Source organism: Corvus kubaryi, unplaced genomic scaffold (assembly GCF_017639235.1).
Source record: "Corvus kubaryi isolate FWS band 111438036 unplaced genomic scaffold, C.kubaryi_AGA036_p1.0 78, whole genome shotgun sequence".
Taxonomy (NCBI): Eukaryota; Metazoa; Chordata; class Aves; order Passeriformes; family Corvidae; genus Corvus; species Corvus kubaryi.
Window position 1 is genome coordinate 2,313,018 of NW_024582065.1, and position 21,882 is coordinate 2,334,899.

Here is a 21,882-nt window from a genome sequence, read left to right on the forward strand (position 1 = left end):
TTTTTTTTTTTTCCTGCCAGCTAGAAAATTCTGGTCACGAGAGACTGACGAGGACATTTTCTATCAATGGGCTTCTGTGCCGAGAGCAGATACAGCAGGGATTTGCTGATGTTTTCCAATCCCTGGGATACAGGGTTTCTAGCAAAAATCAGTGGGAAGAAATCTTGTGGCCTTCATGGGAGGACCACGAAGGCTTTTATTGTCAGGACCTGCACTGGATGGGTTTGGTGTTGCTGGAGAGTGAGGTTGTTGCTTCAGGGGGTGCTGGAAGCTCTGCCTTTACATCTGCAAATGCACAAGGATGGGAGAAAAGGGAGGGATTTGGGGTTAACCAAGGGGAAAGGTTCTGGGAGGTACAGGAAGGTCCTCTGAAAACCTCAGCTACCCTGATTGCAATTAAACACCCAGCAATTAACTGTAGAAAGGAGCTGAACTTTGCTCAAAGGAGAAGTTTGATTCCTCTCGCTGCTACATCCGAGTGCTTGCCCTGATCCTCCTGGAGCCTCTGCTAAATCCTGGCTCCCACAGAGAGGCGGGAGCTGCTCCTTCCTCTTGCCTCTCCTTCCTCCTGCCTCTCCTTCCTCCTCCTCTCCTCCTCTCCTCTCCTGCACCTAATGAAGGCATTAGTGAGGGGAGACATCCCCTTTCCCTTCCTCATGATGGATCCAGCTCTTACTTTAGGGGACAGGTGAAATTCTGGATATTTCATAGGACCCCCTGAGCACACAATTCCCTTTCCTCCCGTCCCACACAGCTCATGGGAGCAGCAGGAAGGGAATGGCTCAGCCCTACACCTTCCCTGGAGTCTCCAGGGCCAGCTCCAAGCTGCTGGCAGAGGCAGGAGGTGACGGGCACACCCTGACCGCCGTGGCAGCTGCCCGGGATGTGCTCCCGCCTGGCTGCAGCTCTGGGAATGTTTGCTCAGGAGCCACCGGGAGTGACTCAGCCGAACCAGTGCAACCAGTACCGGCGGGGCAGATTCCTGCTATGCTGAGATTGCTCTGCCTGCTGCTCAAAGCTGAGTTCACTTTGACACGGAGCTTTGACACCCTGAGCAGTGCAGTCAGGTGATGCTGGAGAAATTTCCATGTCTCGGCTGAGGCAGGGAGAGGAGCCAGGATGATCTTTGCTGTACCCACCGTGCCAAATTTGGGCTCTGCTGTATCTGCAGAGTCATCCTGGTTTAAATGTGTGGTTTCAATGGGCCAGGGAGGGAAGACTGGGAAGCAAGGACAGGGCTCTCTCGTTGCCAGCTGGGTGTGGGGTGCTGTATTTTGGTGTTTAGCAGGGGCCTGAACGACAAAGAGTGTCCCAGGGACACAGAGCTCTGTGGGAGCAGGTGACATCCTCTTGTTCCTCTAATCCCACCCCAAAGCACGTCTGTCCCCCCTCCCAAAGGCTGCTCTTCGCTCCTCCCCTTTGCCAGGGGCTGTAATGACATTTAACAACAAAACCCAGCGCGGGGAGAGCAGAAACTTCTGCAACTTCTACCCGGTCCTGGGTGCCCAGAGGGGAATGGGGAGGTGCCCCCCACCCCTGACTGAGCCCGGGTGGGTCCTGGGCCCCCCATCCCAGCAGGTTTGGGATGAGGGGCGTGGATGTCTCTGTCCCCACGAGCCCACACTTACTCCGGTGGTGGCTTTGGGGCGCAGCCTGCTCCGGGCAGGGCGGTGGCTCCCGGGGCTCCCGGCTGCACAGGGTCCTCATCTTCCTGGCCACATAGCGGCAGGCTGGGGGGGAAGGGGACACGGGAGACCCTTGCGGCACTGGGAAACAGCAGCTACCCCAAACCAGCCTCCCCAGCCAGCCCGGAGCGGGACCCGCAGCAGAGCGAGTGGAGGGGACTGGATTTACCAGGATAAACGCCACTGGTTTCTGTGCCTGCCGTCCTGGCTGTGCTCCAAACCCCTCCAGCACCAGCCTGGCTCCCCCCACCAGCCAAGGCCATGAAATATGCAGAGTATTTACCCTCCAAGCTCTCTCCTCAAACCAGAGGTTTCCTTACCGTTGATTATTACTCAAACCATTTTCTCGTGGGCTCAGCAAATCTGTCCTTCGCAACCAGCCCGGCTCTCCCTCTCTCTCCTCTCGCAGGCAGCTCTGCAGTGTTGACTCAACAGCCCGGCTTCCTCCTTCCGTCCCTCCCTGCCTCCCTCCCACGGGGATGCTGCTCCCGGAACGCCCGGTCACATGCGGGAACACGGCTCAGCCCGGCGCTGCCCCCGGGATCCCTGCCCGGGAATGGGATCCCTGCTCCGCCCGGAAAGGAGAAAGCGCTCACAGTGATGGCTCAGGGCAGCTGCTCCGAGGTTTGAGCGAGGGAAAAATAAAAGGTGACCTGGCCTTGGCTGGAGGGGTTGCTGATGTTGCTTTGTGGGCGCTGGAGGAGCTGGATTTGGGATGTGGGAGGCGAACCTTGTGCTGTGATCCTGAACTGGGCTGGAGAGGGTCCCTGCAGTGGGCACTGAGCTTGTGCTGGTGCCCTTTCCTCTCCTTTGCTGCTGCTCTCTCAATGCTGCAGAGACAGTTTTAGGATCACAGGATGGTTTGGGTTGGAAGGGACTTTAAAGATCATCCAGTTCCAACCCCTCTGCCGTGGGCAAGGACACCTTCCACTATCTGTCCCCCGGTCAGACCTTCAAACCCTTTTATACCCACTGTATGAGGGGGGAGGTAAGGGTGACATCCCTAACAGACAAAATGTAGGCAGAAGATTGTCCTTGATTTTTCCAGGGTCTTCACCCCATTCCACCTCCGGAGCACTGATTTAGTCCTCACTAAAGCCAGTTACTGAAGAAATGGAAGTTTAGTGCATGCTTTGACAGACCTTGCTGCCATTTGTGCTCCTCTGTGCTCCTTAATCCCAGTCAGGTGAATTCTGGAAGCTCCTGCTGTGCTCTTTGGCCAGGGCAAGGTGCTTCCCTTCCTATCTCTGCACCAGGCTCTGCTCCAGGCAGGTTGGACTTTGCTTTCCATGGCCTTGCTTTGGGATTGTGAGGCTGGTCAGAGATGGGGTCAATGGAGTGCAGGAATTGCCCCTGACGGTGGAATATCTCCAGTCAGGGAGACTCCACAGCCTCTCTGGTCTCTGCCCAGGGCGGAAGTTCTGCTTCCTGTGCAGGGGAATTCCTGGGATCAGTCCCTGCCCGTTGCTCTGGTGCCACTGCTGGGCCCCGGAGCAGAGCCTGGGCCCTGCCCTGAGCCCTCCCTGCAGCCAGGGACACCCAGGGCTGAGGGCCCCTCTCAGCTGGGGCTCCCCTCGAGGCTGGGCAGCCCCAGCTCCCTCAGCCTTTCCTGGGCACGGAGATGCCCCAGGCCCTTCCTCCTCTCCAAAACCTCCACTGGTTCCACTCCAGGGAGACCAGAACTGGACACAGAACTGCACCTCTGTTGAAGCCTGCGAGATCTGTAGGTGATGCAAGATCTGTAGGTGTTAAAAAAAAAAAGAAATCAAGAAAAACCCCCAAACCCTGAGCAAGACCCTTCAGGCTTCCCCCCTGGCCCTCCCAACCTCCAATCCCTCTGGAGGACCCCACCGTTCCAGTTCCCAGAGGTCCAGGGGGATGACTGCAGCTTGTGCTGAAGCAAACAGTGAAGGTGGCTGGAGGAATGAACTGTTCCTCTGAGGTTTGGCTTCCCCCCGACTCCACACCCCGTGTGTGGGTGTTCTCCTCACCGTGGAGCGGCTGCCCCGGGTGTGCAGGCACATCCCTCTAGATGGTGCTAAGATAAAGAGAAAAGATGGGTGCTGAGAGGCCTGGGAGGAGAGGCTGCCCCGCTGGGCACTGCCCGAGGTCTCCTGGGCGAGATCATCTCCTCTCCGTGTTCTCCCACTCCTGCAGGTGCTCCCCTGTGCTGCTTGTTGCAGCAAACACATCCCAGATTCTTCTTCTGCTCCCAATTCCCCTTGCTGGTGCATGAGACTCCACAAATCCATCGTGACTTTAATCAGCGCATCTGCTCCTATCCATGCATGAGACCAGACAAGTGCATTTTTAATGGCAAAAGTCCATCTTGGCCGGTTTTTTCCACTTCACCCAGTTTTTACAGAGCAGTGCAACTCATCAGCTGAGTCCTCCTCTATCTCATGCATCATTAACCAGAATCTTAACCAAATTCAAGCATAGATAATGTGTGATTTATTGATGTGGGCAATCAAGAGAGAATCCAGCCTGGCTGCCAGAGAACAGCAAGGATCATTGAGGGTTAGTGGTAGGGGAAGTCTTTTAGATCCACGGCTGAGCACATTTCACTCTGGAGTCCCACATGAGCAGTAAATCAGCTGTTGAAAGAGAGCTGCTGTTAGGAGAGACTTTTAAAAAAGGAATAGCAGCATTCAGGTCTGGCTTTTTTCCCATTAAGTATAAAAAGGGCGAGAACAACTCTGTGAAGCTCTGAAGCAGGAGAACTGAGCTCCTCTCCCGGTGCCTTCTGCAGAGGGTGATGATTTCCTACACCCTGCAGTTGTGGGAATGGCTGCAGCAGGGATCTCCTTGGCACCAGCAGGATTGGAATTGAGGAGTCTCTGGTTGTGTGTGACCACAGCCCAATGTCCAGGTGGGTTTTGGTGTCAGTCCTGTGCTGTGCCCTCAGCCCTGGCAGCTGCCCTGCTGTCGCCACTTCCCTTAATCACAGAGGCTGTGACACGTTTTAATTAAATCTCTCCCATCTAGATCGGTTGGCCTGAGCTTTGTCTGTGGTTTCTACTGATACAGTGGAGAAAGATTCCTTTTGCCAAGTTTTGTTTCCAAGAATGCCTTGGCTCCACTTCTGATGAACCCATAAACTGGATTAAGAGCTCAGGGACAGATTTTCTAGCATTTGAAACCCATTATCTGGGCTGGGTTTTCCAAACAGCTCAGTCCCCTTGTAAGCAGCAAATTACAGCCAGGAGTGCTCAGCACTCTGTGGTTTGTGTCGGCCTGCTCGAGGCCACGTTTTCTGTGGAGCATCACCCAGAGCTCCACATTTTGGGAAAAGCAGGCCAGTTTTCCCAATGCTGATGTGAAACCAGAGTTTACTGACAAAGAGACTCCCCAGCCTCTTGATTCTACTCCAGATGTGCAAAAAAAATCTCAAAAAAATCGGTTGTCACATTGATGCATGGGCTGCAAACTTTCTGTCATCCATTCCAGTCCCTACTGCCCATGAGCACAGAACATCACCTGAAGCTCCTGAGGGACTTCATCTCCAGCCACCAACCAGCCTGGTGCCATTTCAGACCCTCTCTGTGACCTGTGAGTTCTGTACAGAATTCATTCAGAGCTGTTCCAAGGAGTGTTGTGGAGCTAAATTATGGATTTACAGGTTTGGGTTGGAAGGGGCCTTAAATCTCATCCAGTGCCACCCCTGCCATGGGCAGGGACACCTTCCACTGTCCCAGGCTGCTCCAAGCCCCATCCAGCCTGGCCTCAGACACTTCCAGGGATCTAGGGGCAGCCCCAGCTGCTCTGGGCACCCTGTGCCAGGGCCTCCCCACCCTCACAGGGAAGAATTTCTTCCTAAAATCCAACTTAGTCCTGCTCTCCATCATTTTAAAACCATTTTCCCTTGTTCCATCACTCCAGACCCCTGTCCGAAGCCCCTCTCCAGCTCCCCTGGAGCAGTTTTCCCAGCGCTTTTCCCATTTTAGAGAAATGCCCCAAATTTTCCTAGTTTGTTGGTGGATTTTACCCTCAGCACTGCCACAGCTGCCCTTCTCCCAGAACTCCAGGTTAGCTCCACGGTGACACCTTTCATGGCACACCAGCTCGCTTAGGAGGGAACAAACCAGGGGAAGTGGATTCAGGGATCTGCTCCAGTTCAGAAGGAAGCCAAGTGTCCCCACAGGGCTTCCTGCAGAGGCCTGGCACGAGGGGACAGAGGGGTCTCCGTGCCCAGGAGACCCTTGCGATGGCAATCCATGACTGTGGATGACAAGACACAGAAAAGGATTTTTTTGGAGCCAAAGCTGGCACTGTTTTTTCTGGATGCTTCCTTCTTGGCGTGGATGGTGGGGAATTTCTGTTGAATCAAACATTCTTCAGCTGGTTGTGGCTCTTGTCACCTTGGTGGCCTCTTGGTGCCACCGGCCCAGCCCAGCTCTTCCTCTCCCGTCATTGGAAGCAGGGTATTTCTGAGTAATCCATCCCCACACTCACAAATCCGAGGGGAGAGATGAAGGTGATTCCAAGATTTTTATGGCAAAACCCCCCAAATAATTCCCCTGTGCCTTTGCCAGCCCTTGGCTGGTGACGTCCTTGCTGGGAGGGAAGAGAGACACCAACACAGCTCAGAACAGACAGCCACGCCACGGAAAATGCCCAACCCAGGGAGGTCTGGGGCTGTGTCAGAGCCCCAGGCTGAGCCAGCAGATTGGTTTGTCCCCTGTGGGGCACGGGCAGGCGTTGGCAGCGATGCCAGCCGGGTTTGGCACGTCCCCAGGCACTGGAGCTCCCTCGGGGCGTGTTCCATCCCTGCTGCTTGCCAGTCATTCCAAAGCCTGGCCCGGCCTCCCTGCTGCTGTCAGCCTTGGCAGGGCACCTCTAGCAATTACTGGCACCCTCGGAAGGAAGAGTATTTTGGGATGTTTCCCTGCAGAACACCGGATAAAGATCCCAGAGCCCTGCAGCTCCTCTGGAGGGACGGAAACGAGGGAACAAATGGCTCAGAGCTTCAAGGACTTCTGTGGGTCTTCTTCAGCAGCTGTGCCATGTAGGGTGGCCATAAAACCCCAGGCAAACCAGGCCTACATGGAAAACAGTGCTCAAAACTGATGCCTTAGGTTTTAACTTTTATATTTTTCAAATCCTGCACTGCCTGGTGTGTCACTCTGGAGTTTCTTGGAGCCTGTTCACTTCTGCTCTCTCGTGCTGGGCAGACATAACAAAGCCTCTCCAGCCCTGCTCTCCAAGGACACCCAGACTGTCCTAGGCCCAAAAACTGTAAACCAAAAGCCTCTAAGGGGGGCAAGCTGAGGGGAATTACATCATTAACTGAAGCTTTAATTGGAGAATTAACCCTGCTATGCCAATGAACCAAACCTATAAAAGTGTGAAGAACTCGTGACCTGGGGTCCACCTTGGGGTCCATCCTGGCAGTGGCCTCTGGCTCCCCAGGGGTACCTTTGAAGGCCTTTCAGATAAATACCTGCCTTTATTCCCTTACTCCTGTCTAGTCTCTGTTTTTGGGTGGTCTCTCAAGGCATCAAAACCCTGATGGATTGGGATAGTTCACCTTCCTTCTTATCCCCGCAGCCAGATGTGTGTCAGAAAGAATTTTATGTGGCACAATTTGCACTTGAAAAAGGCCCTTTGGGTGTCCCTTGCCATTGCATCATCAGAGGGCTCATGTACAGAGTGTTCTTTGGATGTTCCTCACCATCCCTGCTGCACTTCCCTCTGGGTGACCAGCTCGTCACTCCCCTTCCTCTATCCCCCCTTCCACTGTCTGCAAGGAGGTTTTGGGGTGGCTGGTAGATCTTGGAATCTTTCACCCTTTAAATCCCAGAGTATTCAACACCAGAGTATTTGATGCCTTTTAAAATAAAGAATAAATAAATAAGTAAATAAGTAAGTAAATAAATAAATGTATTACACACAGCCTTTATTTTCTAGTTTATTCCTTCCTCCTTGTTGGGCAGCTGGGGAGAATGAAGCACGTTGTTTTTTCTCAGCAAACTGAAACAAGGAGGGTGTTTGGAACTGTAGCTTTCCCCGTGTTTCCTTTTCCTCTCTTAGCTCAGATGAATGCAGAACCCCTTTTTTGGGGCATCTCTCTTAACCCTTTTTATCTACATCTCAGGTTACATCTTAACATTTATCACTAAATCCTCAGATGGTTTTTACCCTGATATCTTCATCTCTAGGTGTTGTATTTCTCATTCTGATTTTCTGAAAGTCTTCTTTTGCTGCTCTGCTGGTTGTTCCTGACACTTTCTGTTTTTTCTGAATGGGGAGCTTTGCTACTGAGCCTTTCTTTTCTCTTACAAGCTGCCCACTCTTCTGCTTCTCTCTGATTTCTTTCTGGTTTCAGGTTTCAGTCCCTTCAGGTTATGAACAGAAACTAAAACCGACTGTTCACATGATCTGAAACAATTTAAAAGCCCAAATTTGCCTTCTCTCTAAAAGCTGTGGTTGTGTTTTTCACTCGGCGTGGGCACCAGTACAACCACACCAGTACAAACCAGTGCCCAGGCTGGGTTTAGTGGGACATGGGACAGCGAAGCAGCTGGCAAGAAATTGCCTCTGGCTCAGGCTGTTCTGCTTAAATAGTTGTTAATTAATAAAACTGTGTTTAATTCCTCCTCCTCGCCTCAGTGAAACCATTGCTTTGGGATTGGTTTGGGGCGTGGTTAATCAGGGATTGGGGAAAGTTTAAGATTTGAGCTGCGCCTTGCTGAGCCCAGCTTGTCTGGAGCCATGAGGAAATCTGTGCCAAAGGATTTATTAGGGGCAGGCTGGACCAGGGCCGTGCTTGGCTGTTGCTACCTTTAATTCAGGAAAAAAATTCCTTACTCTCCTTTCTCCTTACTCTTCCTGCCTTCCCTTCCTATTAAAAAGTGAATATTGCCTGGTGTATCCTGGATTTTGGGCACAGCTCAAGGATCGATGCATCAGCTCCAGGGTGTGTTTTACTTAAAGCTCTTCCTCGTGGTGGGAGATTTCTACAAAGCCTCAAAAATCGTTTCTTGAAGGAGAAAATAACCCAGTGGATTTCATACTCCTGGGGAATTTTTTCACTAGGCGAAGTTTAGGTGAAAAATTGAAGGAGAAGTTGTAGGACTTGGTGGTTTCCATTGAGATTTTCTCCTGTGCCTTGAAAAGGGATGGAGCAAAAGGTTGGTCCTCAGCCAGGGCAGTGTTTATACCCCTGTTAGAGACAGAAATAAATGTGATTAACTCCACAGCCACTGCTGCTGTGCTCTGTCGGTCTTGGGAGCAAATTAAATCAGAACTCTGCTGCTAACTTAGGTGGGGCTGAGGGTTTTAAGGCAGGCCAGGGATTTAGCTGTTAATATTAATGGAACATTTATAGAGGAATTTCTCTGGGCTGCTTTACAAAGCAGCCCAGGGTGGCCTCAGGGCAGGCTCTTGGCTGCACGCACCTGAGGTGACTTTTACTCGTGGTGATTTTAAGTCTCTGGCATCAGCTGCCCTGAGTTTAATGTGGTTAGCCTGGATTTACAGCATTGTAAGTGGGGCTGAAATCAAGTTTGCTGTGCCTATTAGAGGGTGAAATTGATGTCTTTGCAAAGAGCCCAGCCAGCCAAAACTTCTGCAATGCTGAAATCTCAGCGTGGGCTTTGAGAACCGCACGACAGATTTGCAGTGGGACTTGTGGTGTGGGTTGTGAAGCCTGGAAAATCCCAAACAAAGGCCTGAGCCACCCCTGCAAGGCAAACTGATTTCATCAGCCTTGGCACAGGCAGGGGAAGGTCACAGAATCCCAGAATATTCTGAAGTGGAAGGGGTCTCCAGAAGCAGGGAATGCAGGCGTAAGAGCTCTCCAGGAGTCCCCCCTGGAAGGGACAGGTGATGCCTCCTCATCCCTGGGCACGGGCTGGTGATGCACAAGTCAGTGCAGGACCCACTGGGGCCATCCTGCCCTCCCTGTGGAGCCAGGGAGCCTCCTGAGGATCCATCCCTCCTTGTCAGTCCTCGCTTTTCCCTGGGAGCCAGGCCAGGTGGGAAGGATGTCAGGAATTCTCTGGGACATTTCCTCAGCAGGAACAAGTCAGGTGCCCAGAGCAGGGCAGGAGGCACCAGCTCTGCTCCAGGCTCTGCTCTCCCCGTGCTCCTCATTTCTCATTTTCCCACCTCCTGCTCAGTCAAGGCATTTTCCTCCCATTTCAGGGACTGCCCTTGGTGCTGTTTGGGCAAAGTAGCCTTGGGAGAGAGGCTGGATGGGATGGGATGAATCCCACAGCACATCACGGATCCCTCAGCTCACTCCAGGGCATGTGGCACTGCCCTGTGACACCCAGCCTGCAGTGGGACCCCAAACACCGGGATTTTGGGGGTTCTGGGCTGCTGCTGCTGCTCCCTGTGCAGCCCTGCCACTCTCTTCATGCCCTGGATATTGCCAGGAACAATGAATAGGGCAGGATTTGGGTGGAAGATGGGAAGAGGCCTCAGCTGGGAGTTAAATAGCTGAGGGGCTTGGGCTGTTCGGAGTTTTTTTCTAAAGAAAGATCTCAAAAATTGCTAATTTCAGTTTTCTAGCTTAGAAGCAAAGGTGCATTGATTCCAGGAAAATGTTATTTCCTCCTTGGTATAAATCTAAATTAAAAAATCCCCTAAAAAGACAATTCATCACCTCCTTCCTGACTCTGGATTATTGAATATTCACGTGTTAAGAATTACGGTCTCCTCTGATCACCCTGGATGTTCAAACCCATTTCTATAAGTGCCTCTTAGAAATAACCCCAGCCAGCTCCTATTTCCCCTTGGCCACTGCACACTGTTGTTCTTATTCTTCTTTTGTAGGAACCCTACCAAAAAATAATTGAGAAATGGGAAAAAAAAAAAAAAAAAAAGACAAAGCACCAGGGAGATGAAACATTGTCCTGATGAATTTAGCTAGTGCTGTGTTTTCCTGGAGAACAGTTTGGAATTCATTTCCTCTGATAAGCTGGGAGATAGAGGGGGTTTATAAATTAGAATTCATCTGTATTTCTGTTGGCAAAAGCTCTGTCCCTAATCCATTCCAGCAGCTCTGTGGTGTCACATCCACTGGCTCCTGGAGAACATGGAAAATCCGTGTTACAAATTACTGTGGCAAGGAAGCTGCTGCTGCTGCCAGGGAACTCAGACTCGTGTGGCTACAGAGGTGGGGATGAGCTGGGCATTATCCCAGGCTTTCCCTTGACTGGAGCCAGCCCTTCTCAAAGCCCTTCCCACGTTTTAGGGTTCTGTACCCCCTCACAAGGGCAGAAATCCCCCTTTTTAAACGATTTGTAACTATTAACTTTATTATGATTGGTTATTAACTATTACTGATTAATTATTAGCTATGAAATATTAATCCTTAATTATTTTAACCAAAATTTGCTTTGCAACCCCTTCCCTAAAGCTGATTGTGCTGGGCTGGGAGCTGCCAGTTCAAAGAAGGATCAGGGAGAGGCTGCTCAAATAATTTGTCCAGAAGGAGTTAAACCAGTCCAGCTGTGGACACTTCGTGCCTCCTGCAGGGATCAGAGCCACTTCCATGGGCCAGACCTCTGAAACCTGGCAGAGCAAGAGGAGGCGAGCCAGGAAAGCCACCCCAGAGGCCCTTTCTGGGGCAGGGGGAAGGTCTGGTGCTGTGGAGGGCTGGTACAGATGTGCTGGCAGCTGGCAGGGAGGGGTGTGAGGTGTGGAGGTCCCCCAGATGTGCCCTGCAGAGCAGCTGGCTCGGAGGGTGCTGCTGGATGGATCCCTGGGGAGATTTTTCCTCGCCTGCCAGCCAGCAGCACCTTTGCTTACTCTGGCTGGGAAAAGGGGAACAAATCCTCTGAGCAGCCCCTGCTGTGGGAATAGCCAGGGCTTTGGGGAAAATGCTGGAATTTGGTGATTCTCTTGTAGCCTGACATTTATATATCTGTTATATAACAGATATCGTGAGGAAAGGCTGGGAGAGCTGGGGGTGTTCACCTGGAGAGGAAAAGGTTCCAGAGAGACCTCAGAGCCCCTTGCAGGGCCTAAAGGGGCTCCAGGAGAGCTGGAGAGGGACTGGGGACAAGGCATGGAGGGACAGGACACAGGGAATGGATCCCAGTGCCAGAGGGCAGGGCTGGATGGGAGATTGGGAAGGAATTGTTCACTGTGAGGGTGGGCAGGCCCTGGCACAGGGTGCCCAGAGCAGCTGGGGCTGCCCCTGGATCCCTGGCAGTGCCCAAGGCCAGGCTGGACATTGGGGCTTGGAGCAGCCTGGCACAGTGGGAGGTATAGAGTGGCAGGGATGGAGTGAGATGAGCCTTTAAGGTCCCTTCCAACCTAAACCTGTGAGTCTATGATTTAGCTCCACAACACTCCTTGGAACAAGATTCTAGGGTTATATTCATACAGAATTACTTGTATTTGTATAGATTATTTGTATAGAATATTATATTTCACATGTAATATATAAATTATCATATCTTTTCTTTCCCTATGCCTGGCACTAGCTTTTGGATTTTATTTCCTCCCACCATCCTTTTCCCAGAGTATCCCTGGCCAGGGAAGTCACCCCATTTTAGCACCCAGAGATGCCCAAAGAAGCTTGGAGCAGCAACAGAGCAGACTTGGCTGTCAGCACCATCCTTCTCTCCCCACATGCTGTGTGTGGGATGAGTTTCCAGGCCTCTCTTTGCCCTGGGTAGGACATTTTTTCCTTAGAAAGAGGTGACCTCATCCCAGTTGTTTTGTGAGCAGGGCCAAGGGGGGGGTCACGTTCCCAGTGACGTCCGGGTCCTTCCTCCCTTGTCCACGTGCCAGGAGCGAGGGCTGCAGGCAGATAACTGTGACCAGGCCTGGATTAATTTCTATTTTTATCCCACATCCAGCACTGGGCTAGCGTGGAAATTCAGCTGCGTTGAATAAAACAAATGACCTAAAAATAGCCCGGGTTACCGGATCTGAGCTGCCCGCTCTGGAACAGCTCATTCAAGAGTTTTACGTTTCCAGATAAGCACCTTACTGCTCAAACAGCTGCTTCCACCTGGCAGTCTGGGAAATGAGGGTTATTTACGGGCTGGAAAAGCAAACCAGCCCGGTTTCCTACAGCTCTTGAGCTTTAGTGGGAATTCCCAGTTTAACAACTGAGCCAGGGGAAAAGGCTGAAGGCAAAACATCGAGCAGCAGCTTGGAAAGGGGCCCGGGGGTCCTGGGCATTGTCCTGACTGGAGCTGAGTCAGCAGTGCCCTGGAGCCAGGAGGGACATCCCTGTCCTGGGGGCATCAGGGACAGCAGCACTGGCCAGGCCAGGGAGGGATTGTCCCGCTCTGCTCTGGGCTGGGGTGGCCTCACCCCGAGTGCTGGGGGAGTTTTGGGTGTCTCAGTATCAGAAAAAGACCTAAAGCTGTGAGGGAGTGTCCAGAGGAGGGACACGGGGATGGGGAAGGGTCTGGAGGGGCCCGTGAGGAGCAGCTGAGGGCACTGGGATTGTTCAGCTGGAGCAGACTGAGGGCAGAGCTCCCCGGGGGCTGCAGCTCCTCCTGAGGGGCAGCTCCGATCTCTGCTCCTGGGCCAGGGACAGCACCCAGGGAGCGGCTGGAGCTGGGCCAGGGCAGGCTCAGGCTGAGAGCAGGGAAAGGTTCTTCCCCCAGAGGGTGCTGGGCACTGCCCAGGCTCCCCAGGGAATGGGCACGGCCCCGAGGCTGCCAGAGCTGCAGGAGCGTTTGGACAGCGCTGCCAGGGATGCCCAGGGTGGGGCTGTTGGGGGGTCTGTGCAGGGACAGGGGCTGCATTGATGATCCCTGTGGGTCCCTTCCAGCTCAGGATTTCCAGTGCTCAGCTCTGTGTCAGCAGCACCGATCGTTCCACACACCAAGGGCAAAGCCATCCTTGTGAACATTTTTTTCCTCAGGCCTTGGCTCTGAGGGATGGCTGGCTGGAAAAGCCGTGTGTCCCCGGGGATGGGTGACACTTGGCTGCGTGCTCTCAGTGACTCAGGCTCGTGCTGTAAAGGAGCTGCTGCGCAGTCACCGCTCGAACAGAGCAGCACCACACTCAGTGATGCAGGTGGGGCTCCAGTGCAGGCCGGGTTTATCTGTGTCGCAGCTCCTTATCAGTAGGAAATGGGTGATAAAGGCATCCCTGGGTGTGTGCAGCCCGTGAGGGATCTGTGACAGCCTTATCACCGTGCAGGGAGCAGCGCTGACACAACCTCGCCCTGCGGTGTTACACGGATCAGGACGTGCTGATAAAGCTGCTCCAGCCTAAGCCCTTCCCTGCACGGAGCTCTAGGGCTTGTCTGGGGGAGCTGGGTCTGCAGAAAATCATGGGATCATCCTAAAATTATAGAGTGCCCCATCCCTGGAAGTGTCCAAGGCCAGGTCTGAGCAACCTGACATAGGGGAAGTGTCCCTGCCCATGGCAAGGGATGGGACAAGATGGTTTTTAAGGACCCTTCCAATCCCCAAAAAAGTTTAAGTACAAAAGGAGGATGTCTTTTTCTTAGGTACAACTGCTGGGCTGGACTCCAAGCATGGAAAAGCTTTTGGCCTGGGGGGTCTGCCACATCTCCAGGCCTTCAGGAGATGACCCTGATGGGGGCCCTGGTCCTGCTTGGGCTGTTCACCTTCCTATTTCCTCTGCCCCGAGCTCTTAGCACTGACAGGAGACATGACTGCAACGTCGTTCCCCCGCTGGTGGTGACAATCCCAGGGAGCTGTGGGGACCGTGGGCAGCCCTGCTCCCATCCCAGGCAGGGCTGGATGCGTCCCAGTGCCCTGTCAGCAAACAGAGCTCCCTGCCCCGACAGGACTCACCACATGTGAGTCACCCAAGTGACAAAACCACGTCACCTCCTTCTCCCAGCTGTGGGCAAAGCCAGGGCACTGGGAGCCAGACGTAGTTTGTGCTCACAGAGGAAGCTGGTGATGAAAGCAGGAGCTCAGGCCTGGCCCACAGTGAGCTGCAGGATTTTCGAGCATCTCCGCTTTTCAACAGCAGCTTTCCAGTGGTTTCTGGGTGTTTGAGTGGGTCCTGCTTGATAAGGCAGCATTTGGGGATGGGGAAAAGCTCAGAATGGGAAGGGCAGGCATGAAGTTTCTCAAAATGTACAGTGGATGCAGAACAATAGAGGCAAATGGGTGAACAAGTTTTCCTGGGTGAAATTATCAGGTTAAAAATCAGGGTTAAGAACTCTACCCAAGTTCATGCTGGATGAACGATCCTGCCCCTCAGCGTGTTAGACAAGTCACACTCACAGCTGGACCTAATTATACCAACAGGAGAGTTATTTATGAAGGTGATTAGGATAATTGATCTGCTGATGGATAGAGCTGCCACTGTCAGGCACCAGCGCACCCAGGTGTGATTTATATCTGAGATCACGGATTGTTGGTGTATCCACCTTTCAGGTGTCTCCTGTGCAAACATCCACGCACCTCTGGCTCGTGTCAAAGCAGGTGGGGGAGTAGAGAAGCTGAGCCAGCACTCACAGTCAAACAAAGAAGCCTCTCAAGGCTCTTGGGGTGGTTCCAAATCTCAGCAAAATCAGGAAAATCTTGTGGGTGATGAGATGAACTGGCAGGATCGTCCTGATCAGCCCTTCCTGCTTGCAAAACTGTCTGGCTGTGTGGAAAAGAGGGAAGAGACACAAGGTTTCTGGGGCTGCTGTGGGGTTTGAGGGGATGGATTTGGTGCAGGTCCCAAGATGCTTGGAGGAAGTCAAGATTCAAGGCAGGTTTGATCTGTTTGGGGCAGGCTGTGGGATGTGATGGGATATCGGTGCCAGAGGGGGGTGAGAGGGACCAGGGATGGAGCTGAAATACACACTGGGAAATAGGAATTTGCCCCCGTGGGGGGCTGAATTCCCCTCCCTGCCAGGGATGGGGCAGGAAACTCCTCCAGACATCCCTGTGCAGGCAGGGGAGGGTGGAGGGCCGGTGGGGAGGGGTCTGCAGAGCTCCTCAGGGGGTGTGATCTCCCAGAGATGCTGCTTTGGGGACAGGATGTCTCTGCTGGGCTCAGCACTGAATTCAGGCAATTCCTTTAAGAGCTTAAAAGTTGAGTGAGAGGAAAATTCTGCGCTGCAGGACTGCAGAGCTGGCTCAGGGGCAGCATAAATTAATTATGGCTTTGTACACAGCCTTGCCAAGAGGTTACCCTGGGGCACCTGTGGGAGCACAACCCTTTGGATGCATCTCCAAAAACCCTTTTCAGCCTTTTTGAAACCCTTCCAGCAGGAGGGTCAGGCACGGCACAGCAGTGACAGGAGGGAAAACAAGAACCCAGAGAGAAGGTTCAGGCCTGATGGTCTTGAAGGGATAATTAATTTAATGAAGCCATTGGGGCTCTGGTTGATTGGAAACCACTGCCCACCTTCCTGGAAAAAAGGAGCCTGCTGGAAATTGAGCAGTGGGAAGGGAAAGGGAGGTGTCACGGCCAGCAGAGCACTGAGGATCCCAGAGCAAGGACAGCACTGGGGGTCCCAAGGAGAGGGACCTCAGTGTCAGGAGGCTCCTGCGTCTCTGTCAAGCAGGAGAAGCTCTGGGGTCGCAGTGGTGTGAGAGGAACATCCATCAAAATCCCAGATGTGCTCGAGAGCTGGCAGCTCACCCAGATTGTGGCAGGGGAATCTCCCCACAGTGCCCTGGTGGGTCCCAGGCGAGGTCCATGAAGTGGTCTGGGGTCAGTGCCAAGGATGGGGTGGGATGTCTGACAAAAGGCTCATTTCTGCTCTTCCACCCCATTCCCCATCCCCCAAGCTCTGGCCTTCCTTTTCCATGCTAGAGGGACTCACACTTCACAGAGATGCTGAAGAGACAAATTTATTGGCATTTATTGCAGGGCCCGTGGGTATTTCTCTGACCACGTGGATTTTTGGGAAAGGATGAATGCTAAGAGTTGTTAAGGACAGCCAAGAAAACAAAACATCTTCACAAAAAAAACCCTACGTGAGCCAACACAGACCAGTTTGATCGTCCCGCAGAGTTTTGGGCTCAATCCCCTGTGTCCCCTCTGACTGCTGTGCCCTTTGGCAGGAGCTGGTGGTGAAGGTACAGAGCCAGAGGAGCCTCCCGGTGCCTGGGAGAGAGAACGAGAGCAGAGAAACCAGCAGGAGGGACAGAGTGAGTAATTGTGCCAGCGGCTGCTGCCTGAGTCAGCAGTCAGTCATTTCAGGCCCAAGGGTGTGAAAAGCCCTTTCTCGTGTGGTTGGGGTGAAGGTCACAGCGGTGCGGGGTGCTGGGAAGTGGTCCCGACCTCAGCACAACCATGGGCCCTCGGCTGTTGAATTTCCCTTCCACCCAATATTTTGTTTCCTGATCAAGCTTTGTCCCCTGTACCTGCTCTCTGTGAACTTGTAACCGAGAGAGGAGAGCGAGAGCCGGGGGACTTTTGCCGGGACCGCAAAGCTGCGGATGACGCTCGGAGCCATTGTTATTCGCTTTTGGTTCAGCCCAAAAGATGTTTGTAAATGTGTGAATTCTGACTGAATGGAAAGATGGGGTGGGGTTTTTTTTTTGTTGTTGTTGCTTAATATTTCCACGCATTTTCTGAGATGATTTAAGAGGTGGCTGCTGAAGTCATTTGCGGTAACTGAATAAGAGGTCAGAAACTCAAGGTCACAGCTCTGTTGTTTTGGATGCATTAATGAAGTGTCCTTGAACTTTATTTTTTTTTCTTCCCCAGCTCAGAACTGTTTAGAAAAACAGGCAAAAGTTGGAGAAACTTCAGGATCTGCACATCAATCTAACCTTACCCACTCTTTTCTTCCCCAGTGATCTGCACGTCCTGTCCCAAGGGAATGCTCAGCTCCACATTCTCCCCGTCACAGACACCATAAGATATTGGAGAATCTTTTTTACTCATCCGAGATATGAAATGTAATTACTGTTGCTAGACATTGCAAGGGTTTTAAATTATCAACTCTCATGAAATCTCTGCAGTGGGAGCTGAGCCTTATCTCCTTCCAGCCTGTGACAGCACAGCCCACGGAGCCTTGTTCCCGTTTATCAGAAGGAATTCGCCTGTCACCTCATTGCCTCAGTTCTCACCCTCCCGTCACACAGGGCAGAGCAGTAACCTCTCACTGAAATGCTCATTAGAGAGTGAAAATCCAGCCCTGCTTAGGCACGTCCCTCTTGTTTGAGCTAAACCTACAGCAGCAAGTCCACACCCAAAACAGACACCGGGGGAAGCTCAGGCTTCTGGTGCTGCTCTGATTTCTGAGCTTGGCTGTGGCTTTGGGACCAGAATAACCATTAAACCTCTTGGCTGAAGCTCTGAGCTGCAATGCCAGAATGTTGGTGGTTTCACCCTATTTTAAAAGCAGAAGGAAGGCAGGTGCCTGCTCCAAGCCAGGTAAGATTTAGCCTGCAGTTATTAACAGCAACAGGTTCCACTGCGTTAGAAACCATCTGCAGCTGATTCCTTTTGCTCACATTAGACGTTTCCATGGCCCTGGGAAAGGCTCAGCATGGAACCTGCAGGAATGCAGCCAGATCCTTCCGTGATTGCCTGAGCCACCCCCTCAGCTGGCCCTGGGCTGATCCACGCTGCTCTGCAGCAGGCTGAAAAGGGAGACCCAAACCTTCTCCACTCGGCTGAACCCATCCCTCACCTGGCAGGAGCTGGAGAGGTTTGTGTTAAAACAGGCTGGAGTGGTGCTGTGCAGGGACAGGTTTCTGTTTTGCTGTGCTCAGAGATGTCTCTGTGAGCACGGCTGTGGCTGTGGAGGGAGCTGTGGATGTCAGACGATGCTGGAGTGGGACTTTTCCATGGGAGCAGCTTCTCCCGTGTGTGGCAAGAGCACGGGGGCTCTGAAAGGTCTGTTTGGAAGTGACTCTGCCAGGTTTGGTGTTTGAGTGTAGCCCTCTGGCATCCCTTAGATGTGCAGACACATCCTTGAAGGATGGGAGGCAGCGTGGGGGGAGGTGGGAAGTTCACAGGGTGCTCCAAAGGAAGAGCCACATCCGGGCTCAGGGCCATGCACAAAGTTCCTCAAAGGCACTCGGGACTTGCTAGTTTCTAAACCCCCGAGCTGGACCCTATTCCCTTCTCCCCTCACACCACCAGTGACACAGCCACCTCTCAGCACAACCCAGGCTCTCTCAAGAGGCATCTCAGGTCACCCTGTGGCTTCTGCAGCATCCTCAGCTGCTGTGGGGGACAGCCAGCCCTGCCCTGGGCTGCTCAGGTGCTCTTCCCAGCAGAGCTCAGGACTGCCAGAGCTGATGTCACTGTCTGTGGACCTACAACTTCCTTGTGAGGAGAAGAGGAGGGGGAGATGCTGATCTGTGACACTGACAAGTGTCAGGATGTGAGGGATGGCTGGAGCTGGGCCAGGGCAGGCTCAGGCTGAGAGCAGGGAAAGGTTCTTCCCCCAGAGGGTGCTGGGCACTGCCCAGGCTCCCCAGGGAATGGGCACGGCCCCGAGGCTGCCAGAGCTCCAGGAGCGTTTGGACAGTGCTGCCAGGGATGCCCAGGGTGGGGCTGTTGGGGGGTCTGTGCAGGGCCAGGGGTTGGGCTGGACGATCCCTGTGGGTCCCTTCCAACCCAGGATATTCTGTGATTCTGTGACCTGCTACAGCAAAACGTCCCCATGCTGTGGGCTTTGCCCTGCCCCTGAGCTCAGCTGGGGGGTGATGCTGGGATGGGCATTCAGGTGCAAATAATACCCTTGTGTGGGAGCTCACTGCACTGGACTGGGGAAATGACTGGAAAAAGTGTCCAGGCAGAAGCCTGATGTCTTGGCTGTATCCCATATTCCTGTCTCCTACACCTCATTGGGATGGGCAGGAATACCATGGACAGCACCTGCAGCTGTAACCCTGCTGGGGTGGAAGCACAGGCTATTTGTCCCTCAGGTTGATGAATGCTCCTTCTCACTCTTGGTGAAATAACAAATTGTCTTCCCTGCTCTTCATGGGACTTCCAGGACAAATACATCATCTCCAGGCAAACAAACCCAAAATTAGATGCCAATTTTGTAAAAGATCGGGAAGGGAAAGGCTGTAGGAGCCTCAAACCTCCTTAAGCTGCATCCAGCCTAAACACAAAGCCTGGACTTCACAGGAGTGGGATTTGATGCCTTGAGAGACCACCCAAAAACAGAGACTAGACAGGAGTAAGGGAATAAAGGCAGGTATTTATTTGAAAGGCCTTCAAAGGTACCCCTGGGGAGCCAGAGGCCACTGCCAGGATGGACCCCAGGTCACGAGTTCTTCACACTTTTATAGGTTTGGTTCATTGGCATAGCAGGGTTAATTCTCCAATTAAAGCTTCAGTTTAATGACGTAATTTCCCCTCAGCTTGCCCCCCTTAGAGGCTCTTTGGTTTATACTTTTGGGCCTGGGACAGTCTGGGTGTCCTTGGAGAGCAGGGCCAGAGAGGCTTTGTTATGTCTGCCCAGCACGAGAGAGCAGAAGTGAACAGGCTCCAAGAAACTCCAGAGTGACACACCAGGCAGTGCAGGATTTGAAAAATATAAAAGTTAAAACCTAAGGCATCAGATTGAGCTGGATCTTGCCCTAATTCCCTCCAGCTAAAAGCTGCCTTGCAGACACCTCGGTGTTGGTGCTGAGCAGGAGAAGGTGAGGTGGATTTTGGGGAGCTGCTGGTGGTGAGGAGCCCAGGGGAGCAGTGCTGGGCTGGCTCACTCACCGCTGGTTTCCGTTTCCCTGCTCTGGCTGTGACTGGAAGTTGCACCACTGAAAAACAACATGGTAAAGGCCCATCCTCACCCATTAACTCAGCTGAGAGAGTGTGGTTGCAGCAGAAATGAGCCTGGCACAAGAGTTTTATTTTATTTTTAGCCTGACTGGAAGGAGAAAGAATAGAAATTTTGTGATTGAGCAATTTCCGGCCTGGTTTTGCAAACTCCAGAAGATTCTGGTGCTCAGGTAAACACGCAGAGTGCTTTGCACCTCTTCCTCACTTCCCATCACCTCTGCTGACCTTTAGCCCCAACAAACAGAGATGGAAGGCCGAGGATTTGGGATGGAGGTGACTGGAGTTGTCCAGTCCTGTCAGTTGTCCTGCAGTCCCTGCATCCTTTGGCTGCATCATCTGTGATGGAGATGCAGGAACAGCCTGGGATTGGGAAGGTGCTGGGCACTCAGGGAGTGGTTTCACACTCGGGTGTGAAATGCCAGCTGGAAAAACCTGGTGTGGACACAGCAAACAGGAGCCCTCATGGTGAGCACAGGGCTGTGGCTTGACAGTAAAGCTGACACACAGAGAAATCATCTCCCAGTTACGTCAGAGCCAGGAAACTCTCTCAGTGAGAGAAATGTCCTTTCCATTACAAGAGGCACCCACTGTTCACTTGACTCTGAACTCGTCTCATCCGAGTGGCCGTGCAGATATCCCTGAGGGAAGGTTTTGTTTGGGAGCAGGGTTGTCCTGAGGCTGTGGGTGGTGAAGTGTCACTGGGGACAGCAGCAAGGCTGCTGTGGGGTTTTGCAGTCTGGGAGGGGGTGTTTGCTGCCTCGGTGAACATCCCGCTGTTGCTTTTGCTGTGCTGGGGCAGGTGGTACTGCAGAGCAGGATGCAAGGAAAAAAGCCCATCCTGATAAATCTTAAAATTTAATTAGTTCTGTCTCATTGTTTCCGCTTGCTGGGCGCTCTGCCTCTTTAGAATATAAGCAAATACAGCTTCCAATTTTCTCCTGAAGGAAGGAGAACCCCTCAAACAGCACTGGAGAGCTCACACTTGGCTATGCCCAAGCTGCAGAACAGGAGGGTGGAGGGAAATTTGATTAAAATGCACTTTTCCACACAGAATAACACCAAGTGGTTTTTTTGGGGGGGGACACCAGCCTCCTCTCCATGCCTAGAAACAGCATGGAATAATCCTGAGCTGCACAAACTCTACCTGCCCTGTCCCAGAGGGAAACAGCCGCTTCCTGTGGTGGGATCCATGGATTCTGGGAGCTCCTGCGGGCTGGAAATGCTTTACAAATATTAGCACAAGGAGCTGTTTCAGAGCAGCTTTCTTATGTGCTTCAGGCTTTTCTTCAGGGAGAAAAAGCTCTTGCTCACACAGCTGTCCACACCACACAAAGCACAAGCCCTAGACATGTTTGCAGGTGAGTTTTTAACCCCACAGGGAAAATTAAACCTGATTTCAGCACTTTGCCCATCTGCCCTGGCTGATTCTGGCAGGCAGCGAGTGCAGAACTCTCCCAGCAGCAGAAATGCTCCACTGCTTGGGTTTCACACTGCTTTTGCACAGGTGCCTGTCTTCCCAAGGTGTTTTCAGCCTCAGTGAGTG

The 21,882-nt window shown here is 52.6% G+C and overlaps 2 long non-coding RNA genes across 2 annotated transcripts; one reads left to right on the forward strand and one right to left on the reverse strand.

Annotated features, from left to right (window-relative positions):
- Nucleotides 1-111: 111 nt before the first annotated feature.
- Nucleotides 112-2,113, reverse strand: LOC121676208. Its single transcript, XR_006020391.1, has 3 exons — nucleotides 2,006-2,113; nucleotides 1,629-1,730; nucleotides 112-285 (listed from the first exon to the last, which is right to left on the reverse strand). It is a non-coding gene; the product is annotated as an uncharacterized LOC121676208 (long non-coding RNA).
- A 127-nt stretch (nucleotides 2,114-2,240) lies between these two features.
- LOC121676209 lies at nucleotides 2,241-18,732 on the forward strand. The gene is made up of 3 exons (XR_006020392.1): nucleotides 2,241-2,333; nucleotides 16,649-16,735; nucleotides 17,387-18,732. It is a non-coding gene; the product is annotated as an uncharacterized LOC121676209 (long non-coding RNA).
- Nucleotides 18,733-21,882: the final 3,150 nt, after the last annotated feature.